This window comes from Chrysochloris asiatica, unplaced genomic scaffold (genome assembly GCF_000296735.1).
Source record: "Chrysochloris asiatica unplaced genomic scaffold, ChrAsi1.0 scaffold00347, whole genome shotgun sequence".
NCBI lineage: Eukaryota > Metazoa > Chordata > Mammalia > Afrosoricida > Chrysochloridae > Chrysochloris > Chrysochloris asiatica.
The window spans coordinates 2,574,632-2,584,864 of NW_006408865.1; the positions used below are offsets into that span (position 1 = coordinate 2,574,632).

The window sequence follows — 10,233 nt, forward strand, 5'->3', positions numbered from 1 at the left end:
TTAAAAAAGCAGTTGTATTTTCACAGGCACTAACAGAAGGCAAAAGTAAGATAAAACTGGGTTACTGAAAGATTAAATAGGAAAACACACACAGATTTTTCAACACAAAAGCTCTTTGGAACAGTTGCACCTTTGCCTCTGCTATAATTTTGTAAGAATTAACATTTGTAGAGCTCTGGCTCACCTAAACACATCTTCCAGTTTTTGCTGCTTCTCACTTGAGGAGACATAAAAGGGGGGCAGAAAGCAAACAGAAATTACAATCAAGCTCACCAGTAAGTAGACCTGTTTTTAACTAGCAACTTTGTGCATTTAAAATGCTGGTTAATTGTCGATACTCAAAGTACCCAGTGTTCTGTGTTTGTACTGAATTTTTAAAATGCTAGGCTCAGCAACAATGGGGTCAAACATGGCAACAATTGTGAGGATGGTACAGGACTAGGCAGTTCATTCTATTGTACATAGGGGTTGTTATTATTCAGAACCATAGTGGTTATGAATTGGGCTGCTAATCTAAAAGTCAGCAGTTCGAATCTACCAGCTGTTCCATGGGAGAAAGATGAGGCTTTCTGCTCCCATAGTAAAGATATACAGTGTCAGAAACTCTATGCAAGGTCGCTATGAGTCGGAACCGACTCCACGGCACATAACAACAACAACAACGTGTGGTTCTGTGGGTTAATGCACCAGACTGCAAAGCCATTTGATATGCAAGGTTGGTGGTTCAAGCTCATCAGCAACTCCTTGGAAATCTTATACAGGGTCGCTATGGGTCAGAACCAATTCCACGGTCCTTAACAACAACAATTCACTGGCTATTGTTGTTAGATGCTGTTGAGTCAACTCCCACTCAGAGCTATCCCAAAGTAATAACAATGATAATAATAATAATGACTACATTTACTAGCATTTGTAGAATTACATTCATTATGCATGCATTATGTTTATGTGTTTTTCCATTTTGTGCCACTTGGTTAACATAATAGGGATAGCATGTTCCAAAGAAGAAACTGACATATTTACATTGTGTTCTATTGGAAACTTCTATTGGAAACCTCTTCTTCCCCAGGTTCAGCCCAATGACTTAATGCCCACAGACAGCAAAAAAGTTGGCAAGCAAGTCAATGGACATCAAAGCCAGACTCCTACTTTATTTAGAACAGCCAGAGGTAAGCTTGAAGAAGTATCTATAGAAAAATGGGAAGCTCACCTTAGAAGAGAAAGGGCATATCAATTTCTAAGGATTTTAAGATGGAAAAGGCTGAACGTGATTAACAGGGAACTAGTTTGTCCTGTACATCCTAAATTTGGGAGGTGGGTATGGGATTTGGCTTGGGGAAGAGGTTGTTAATAAATAAGTACTGTGAGAACATAAAGAAAGAGGGATCTGGATGCTAAATTCCATCTAGACTCAGGGGCAAGGACCATATCTAATTAAACTTGATAGCATTGCATGGTAAGACCTCGCAAGGCCTTGAGGATACATATTTCTGAGCCATGTGTATTTCCCTTAGATACGAATGAGTCTTCTGTGACGTTTCAGAAGACAAGTGGGCTGCCACCTTGACAATGGAAGGGATGACTGCAGCAGCAGTATGGTGGACAGGTGGAAGGCGAAGTAATGACCTGAGGGTTTATCTACCCAGAGGTAAGCTGGGATGGACCAGCCAGAGGGAACAACAGGCCAGGGCCAGCATATTCATAGCCTAAATCCATCACCTGCAGGCCAGTGGTGCTGGGAGGGATACCCACACATTGTCATTCTTCCAGGCTGCTCTCCGTCCCCACCTACTAGCTATTTGCTGGAGTTTGAACAAAAAACTATTTCAGTTCTCATAAGTTGTCTGATTTTTACCTTCTTGCCCAAATATGACCTTGCTCTCTAGGTCACATAGAAAATAGAAACCATCAGACAGTAAAAAGCAAATTGGATCATTTCTCTGCACTTTCAAACCTGACAAGGACTTTTCATGCTCTTAGGATAAAGACCAGCATCCTGAATGTAGCTTAGCAAGCCCTGCATGAGGAGGATTTTACTCTTGCTGGAGACTCAAGCCCTGCTATTTTCCAACGAGGAGGCTTCTGTTAGCTCCATCAGGTTTTTCATGCTATGATTGGTATTGTGGTTGTATGGTGTCACTGAGTCATTTGTGACTCATAGCGACCCCTGGTGACAGAGTAGAGCTGCCCTCAAACTAATTTCCACCACAGGGGTCTTTTTTTTCCTTTTAAAAAATTATATTCCTTCTTTGCAGAATAATCTTTCTTCCTCACCTTGACCTAGTTAATTCGACTTTACCTATCAGGGTCCAACTCCAGTATCTTCTTTCCTGGAGTAGCTTCTGCAGACCCCCAGATGGAATCTAATCACCCTGTCAGACACAACATCCTGGACTTCCTCATTATGGTGCACACTAATTTAAGTATAGGTATTTGATGATGCCCAAATAAACCAACTGTCTTATTTCAACTTACTTAAGTCAGCTGAAATAACAAATTCCCACCAAATGTATGCACTAACTAACCCACATGACCCCATCATCTAACTATATAAGATGTTTATATATTTTTAAATATTAAAAGTGATACATTTTTTCTTCCTTTTTTAGGCATCTACTCACCTACACCTAGCCTCTGTGTGTGCAATGTGTGCCAACATGCATTGATGGAAAAAGTCACGTGATACCTCAGGGGACACAGGAAAAAGGAATGTATAGAGGAGGCATCTCATGACTTAAATAAAATGATAAAAATATAGCTTACAGTTAGATAAAAATATAAATATACACACATAGCTCTCTACCACCCATCAGTCAGTGTCTTGTAGTCTGGTGACTGACTAGATGTGTCACTGTGATGCTGAAAGCTTTGTCACTTGTATTTTAAACACCAGCAAGTTTACCTGTGGTGGGCAGGTGTCAGTAGAGCTTCTAGACTAAGACAGACTAGGAAGAAAGCTTTGTTCATCTGCTTCTGAAAATTTAGCCAGTAGGAAGTTTATGGCTCACAACAGAACTTGGCTTCCTTTGGACACACCACCAGGAGACATGAACCACTGGAAGAAGACCTCATGTTGAGTGCAGCTGAATGAGTACCAGTGAGAGTAAGGGAGGCCCTAGTGAGATGGATTGGTACACCAGCTGTACTGATAAACAAGAGCATGCAAGTGATGGTGAGCAAGATGCAGGACTAGACAACATTCTGTTCTGGTATACCATCAGTCAGTGTTGACCGGAAGGCAGTAATCTAGCTAGTTAGCTAGCTATCTACCTGACATTTGATACAAATGCTGTTCCTTTTTGCTGTAAGATACTGGTCTATTTAAAGCACTGGATTTCAGATGATTTATTTAAGGCATATTTTTAAGTAAATAAAGCCTGAAGATATAATTATGCATCTTTCTCACTAACTCTTAATTTTCCCCACATCATTCACCCTGAATTTCAGTTTAGAATTTAAAGATGATCCCAGCAGTCTATCTGTGGTCATCATGCCAGCTGGAGATCAAGACCTCCCTCAGCTGCCAGCGTCCAGTGGCTGCTGTAATAAGGTTCTGTGTCATCTGCAGGAGTCTGTTTCCAGCCCGTGTGAACTAATTAAAGGACGGCCTTCACTCGCTTTCTGACAAGCCCGGTTCCGTGTGAGAGGGCCAGGCCACCGTCTCTACTTTCCTATTTTTAGTTCTCCTCCTGTGTTTCTTCTGCCTTGCAGGAAAGCAGCCTGCACTGCTAAGTACTTAAAAGCTTTTGTTTTTTGTATTTTTTCCCATTTGGAGAGCAGCACTTTTCCACTTTACTTTTTATCTTTTTACTTGATTCTCTTTAGTCTACACCTCCAGCAGGAGGTGATGGTTTCAAATTGCTGACAAAACTGGAAGTCATTAGTTACCCAGTGTGATTGACTGGCTAAGCAGGTGCCCTTGAAAAGAGACGGACCCACCAAAAGCTTCATTTATAGAAAGATTTCAGGAAACCACTTTCTGTAAAGGAAAAGCACTTGTTATTCCTGGCAGTTTGCAGCATCTTTTTCCCTTCGCATTTCGCAACACATCGGATTGGGGCATTTTCATTGAGGAACTCATAACTTGTGGATCAAATCATTATTTCTAAATGATTTTAAATGATATTTCTCAATTTTTAAAAACTGATACCTTTACTTTTGAGAAACATGAAATGATTACATGATCTCTTCCCACTCTGTCTATCCTCACTGAAAAATCAGTCTCAATGATTTATTCAACATACCTACTTGAATACCTGGTAAGTATTTACAATTAAAATGACCAGAACTAAGTTTCCCCATCTCAGTTAATATCAACTCCTTCCAACAGTCAAAAGGTTCCCAAATCTTTTGACCAAATACTTTAAATCCAATCCATCAAAACATTATATTGGTTTATTAAAACTTCTGTCAATGAGTTGTGGACCTATACAAAGCTGAAATGACAAAAGTTGTGTAACATATGTTTACAGCAACATCAAAAGAAAACTGAGTAACTGCTGAGGCCATTTATGTACCTCCTTCCTTGTTTATCCTTATCATTCTTCCTTGTTTTATAAGCACTGGACTGCTAACCACAAGGTTGGAGGTTCAAACGACCAGCTGCTCTTCAGAACCTCTATGCTGGGATGCTATAAGTCAGAACTGACTCAACAGCACTTAACAACAAACATCTTATGGAATTTTGTTCCTTAGTTTGCAAATTTAGGGTCATGGTTTCATTGGGCTTTCCAATTAATTGGCCTAATAACGTGTTTTATGTTTCTGTTCTACCTCCTAGTTCATTGTGTAGCACTGAGGGTCTTCAAAGCTTTCTAACAGCTATCCAAGGCACAACAATTGGCTATCAATTTACCTGGAGCAAAAAGGAGACTCAGGAAGAGGAGGAGGATATTGACTGTGTGGTAACAATAGCCTCTGTGTACAACTAACCACCTCCTCTTCCAGGAGACCAGAAGAACTCGATGATGCCTGGCTGCCATTACTGAACATTTGGATCAAAGATTCTACAGAAGAATCAACAGGGAGAAAATACAGAACAGAATCTCAAATTCTCAAAGACTCTAGACTTTGTATAGCCATAGAGTATGGATGAACCTCTGAAACTATTATCCCAAGATAACCTTTAAACCTTAAACCAAAAATATTTCCTAAGATCATCTTAAAAACCGAACAAAGACTTAGCTTAGCTAGTGAAAAAGGTCTTCCTTGAGCATTGTATTCTTTTAAGAACTGTCTATACGGAATCAAACAAACAACGGCAACTTAGAAGATTAGATAAGAATCTATGGGGCAGTGAATTTCTGTGAATGAGGGAGGAACAGCCATGGGAAGGAAGGTGAGAGCAGTTGCACAACTCGAAGTACATAATCAGTGTCACTAAACTGTACATTTAGAAACTGTCAAATCGGTGTATATGTTCAACAATAACAATAAAATAAATCAAATGTATAAAAGAACATTGATATTGGTGTGGCGCTGTGGGTCAATGTGCTGGAGTGCAAGGTTGATTTGAATAACAATGTCTGGCTCAAACTCACCAGCTGCTCCTCGGAAACCCTAGACAGGGTAGCTATAAGTTGGGACCTACCTGATAGCACTTAACAACAAAAATAGACTTTCAAAAAGGAGCCCTGGTGTTACTATGGTTAAAAGCTTAACTGCCAACCTAAAGGTTAGTGTTTCAAAGCCACCAGTTGCTCACTGCAGAAAGATGTGACAGTCTGCTCCTATAAAGACTACAACCTTGGAAATCTTATGGGGTAGTTCTACTCACAGTTACTATGAGTCAGAATTGACTGGAACACAATGGGTTTGGTTTTTATAGTTTTAAAATATATTCAGAAATCAAGCACTAACATAATAGCAACCATACAGGGTACCCAAGAGGTAGAAAACCTTTTGGGCTTTTAGGTCATTCAAAGATTTCATATGAAAATGAGATGTTTGGTGTTCAAGAGCAGGGATGAGTGATCCAGAATAGAATAGCACTCTCTGAGAGATCATGGCAGTCAGAGGACAATATGAGAGCTACCGGACTCTCAGGGAAGAGTGGTACTAAATAGAGAAGAGGTATACTCAAAATAAAGTTAATCTATACCACAAGGGGTTCAATAAATGGAAAGAATAATGTAAATATTACTAATGGAAATAGTAATAAACACAGTAGTTTATATTAAACATTTCTTCCAGAAAACTGTACCAATTTAATTCTAATATTTAAGGCTATTTTCTGGGGGGATGCGAACTTCTCCACTTACTCCCATGATCTTAAGAACATGTGATTACCAATGATTACTATCCTTCCTTGTTTCATGCACCTCCCATTCCCTGAAAACCCTTGTTATCATTCAAGCCCACATCTTTAGTACCTGGACTCCAGCAATCCTTTAACCCAATAGAACTCCAACCCAATGATTCCACTGACCCTTCATTGTCCCTTACCCCCTTGTACTACCATTGCCTCTCTTTCCCTCTTAAATTCCATGGTCCAATCCTTCCCTTGCATTCATATTTCTTTGTCCATAAATCACTTCAATATTCTCATTTGACAAATCCACTGTCAATGTAAATTACACGTACACACATATAATGGCTGGAAATGAAGAAATTATCTTTAAAGGTTCTGGCATAGAATACTCATGCATACACTGCACATCTGTGACATTTCAATAAGTGTCTCAATCAATAGTCCAAAAATTTAATTGTAATCATGTTTTATATTAATGGGTTAAGCCATAGTATAGATCAAGTTTGGTAGTAACCTAGTAATCAAACATAAACAATTGAAACTGTGTATTTGCTCTGGGGCAGTTTGCAACTAGGTCTAAAAACAGTGGAGTTCCTTGTAACTAATCTGTGTCCTAATGTGCCACAAATTAATTCTTATAGTTGCTTTAAAATCTTGGAGTCATCCTTGGTGATCTCCTTTAGCAATGCAACATATCCAATACACCATGAAATCCTGTTGTTTCTACCTTCAAACACCCAACATCCACCCTATTTTTTCCACCTCTTTGCTTTGCTTTTATCTGAGTTGCTTCCATCTCTTGTTTAGATCACTGCAATGCTTCAACAGTTTTCTAAGTGGCCTTCCTGCTTCCACCCTTGTTCCCTCTCCTCAGTCTGGTGGTTGTTGGTAGTTATGTGCCGCGACCTTATACAGGTAGTTTTGTGCAGCGACCTTATACAGGGTTTCTGAAGCTGTAAATCTTTACAGGAGCATAAAGCCTCATCTTTCCCCCACGGAACAGCTGGTAGTTTCGAACTGCTGACCTTGAGGTTCACAGACTGATACATAACCACCAGTGATCTTTATAAAGTTCAAGTTAGATCATGTCACTCTAAGTAAAAGCCAAAGTCCTTAAAAGGGTTTCTTAGTCCTTACATGGTCTACTTTCCCACCTAACATATTTCAAGGAATAGCAATTACATTTGTCCCATCCATCTCGGCCAGAAACTTTAGCGCTTTGGAACTAGAGTATGGACCTTGACCCACAACTTCTATTACTCTTAATTAAAACAAACCAACAACAAAAAAGTAATATTTCTAACTACCTCAAAGAATTGTTGAGAAAATGCAAAAACTTACTAATCTAAAAACACTTAGATATAGAGCACTCATTAAAATCAAGTTGAGAAAGCAGATTTTCCTAAAGTCAAGGATCAGAGTATTTGCTACTCCTCCCATTTTAGGATTTTACTCTGGAACTAGTCACTTAAATAAGATCTGAGTACTGATCTGAGTCCAGCACCCTTTCTGTTGCCCACATACCAATTTTATTTGCAACTTGCCTCCCATCCCTCCTTTTCTTTAAAATTGCATCTGGTTTGTGGCAAACATAATCAATGCTGATACTGAATGAAAGCTAGGTTTTATATAGACTACAAAGGATTATCTTAATACCACAGTGATCATTTCTACTATTCATATTACTAACATTTCTTGAACTCCATGTGTTAGACACTATACTAATCACTTTAAATGCATTACCACCTTACAGGATGAGCAATGTTCAACTAATTCTATAGATAATAAAAATGTAGCATAGAGCAGTGTGAGGAAAAGGCAAGAATGACCCCTGGATGGACCAAAGCCCACAAGTAGCTGCATCCCCACATACAGAGTCTGCGCCCCGCAGCTGAAACCACCATGCCCAAGAGCAAGGTTGAAGGAGATGCTAAGGGAGATAAAGCCAAGGTGAAGGATGAGCCTCAGAGGAGCACCGCTAGGTTATCTGCTAAACCTGCTCCTCCAAAGCCAGAGCCTGAGCCTTAAAAGGCCCCTGCAAAGGGAGAGAGGAGTCCTGGTGTGGGATTGTGGGTTAATGCACCAGACTGCAAAGCTGTTTGAACTGCAAGGTTGGCAGTTCAAGCTCACCAACTGCTCCTAGGAAACCCTATAAAGGGTCGCTATGGGTTGGAACTGACTCGATGGCACTTAACAACAACAACAAAGGGAGAGAAGGTACCCAAAGGGAAAAAAAGGGGAAAGCTGATGTTGGCAAGGATGGGAATAACCCTGCAGGAAATGGGGATGCAAAAACAGACCACGCACAGAAAGTTGAAGAGCAGGGGATGCCAAGTGAAGTGTGTGCATTTTTGATAACTGTGGACTTCTGGGGACTGTACAGTTTGAAATACTATTGTTCATCAAGTTTTATAAAAATGCAGAATTTTGTTTTACTTTTTTTTAAGCGATGTTGTTAGCACACAAAACACTTCATTGTTTTGGGGGAAAGGGGCAAATGTCACTAATACAGTGTCTCCTAAGCTGGATTGATATGGAAGCAAACACCTTTCCCATCTAGTTTTGACAGACTCCCTCTTGATTCCCAGGAGGAGGGATTCCCTGACGTTAACATACGTTAGCCACCTTGGTGCACAAATGCCGTGTGGTGTGGGAAAAGTACAGTTTGTTTCTACATCTTCATATCCTCTTCGTCCTCTCTGCCTTCAGCATAGACTTGACTTCCATAAACCCAGAGACCTGTTGGGACCCGACCTCAGAGAACTGATTATTCATGTGTCAGGGAACCTGGACTTTCCAATGGTTCCAACTCAGAGCACCCCTCAGAAGAGCAGCGGCTCCTTTGTTTAGATTGCGGGTCTTCAGATAGGTCATTCTGCCTTTTTCATTTCATTTTCTCAAAGTCAGGGTCATCTCGTGAAAAGTTGTTAAACAACATACTTAATGTTAAATGTCAACTATCACTCTAAACTTTCCCCTTTCAGAGCATCAGATGAAGACTTCATTGGGTTTTATAGTGGCTTTCTGATTTTGGTAGTCCATTGAAGAAGGAAGTTTGAAAGTTACTATATATTCTTAGCAATTGTTTGCCCATGTCCTGCCTGAATACCAGGATTTTGTATGAAAAGTATCTCTAATAAAGCTGGATACAGTTTGGGTTGGAAAAAAAAAAAGTAGCATAAGGAGTTAAGTATCATAGCTAATAATCAAACTTAGATAGCCTGGCTTTAGTGCCTGCAGAGTGCCAGGGAATCATGGTAGTAGCCTATACTCTAGAAAGAGGAGCTCAAACAATAAATAAGGAAACATGTGAACCATATAATTTTATATAGTGAAAGTTGTTATTGTAAAGTGCCGCCGAGTTGGTTCTAACCCATAATGACCCTGTATAGGGTTTTCAAGGAGTGGCCAGTGATCTTGAACCACCAACTTTGTGGTTGAAACTGACTTTGCGGTATATAATGAATAAAACTATAGAAATAAAAGAAAACAGAAAACATTGATAGAAATGTCTAGAGCAATGTAAGAAAACAGTTAAGAACACAGACTCTGTATGAGGTGCTTGGCTCTGAATCTTAGCTCTGCCTTTCTGGGCAGTTTAATTACTGATCCCATGAGTACCTGTGCTTCCTTATATACAACATGGGGCAAATAATAATACCTACAGGGTCACTGTGAGTCGGAGCTGACTCAACAGCACTTAACAACAACAAGTCCATATGAAAGTTATGAAGTTTAACTGACTTAATACATACAAAATGCTAAGTGCTGTTTAAGCATTTGCTTATTAAAACTATTGTTCTTTTTGGATTTTCATCATTATTATTATCATCTTCCTATCAAGGCTAATGGACACCTGGTGTGTTGCTATAGAATCAACAATGGACTGTGCAACACAAGGTCACCAGCTGCTCCTCAGAAAACCTGTATAAGATTGGTAAGAGTCAGAACTGACTAGATGGCACTTAACAACAAGGCTAATA

At 39.7% G+C, this 10,233-nt stretch overlaps 1 pseudogene; it reads left to right on the forward strand.

Annotated features, from left to right (window-relative positions):
• Nucleotides 1-1,569: 1,569 nt before the first annotated feature.
• The window catches only part of LOC102841199, a 30,521-nt pseudogene continuing 21,857 nt past the window's right edge, over nucleotides 1,570-10,233 (forward strand).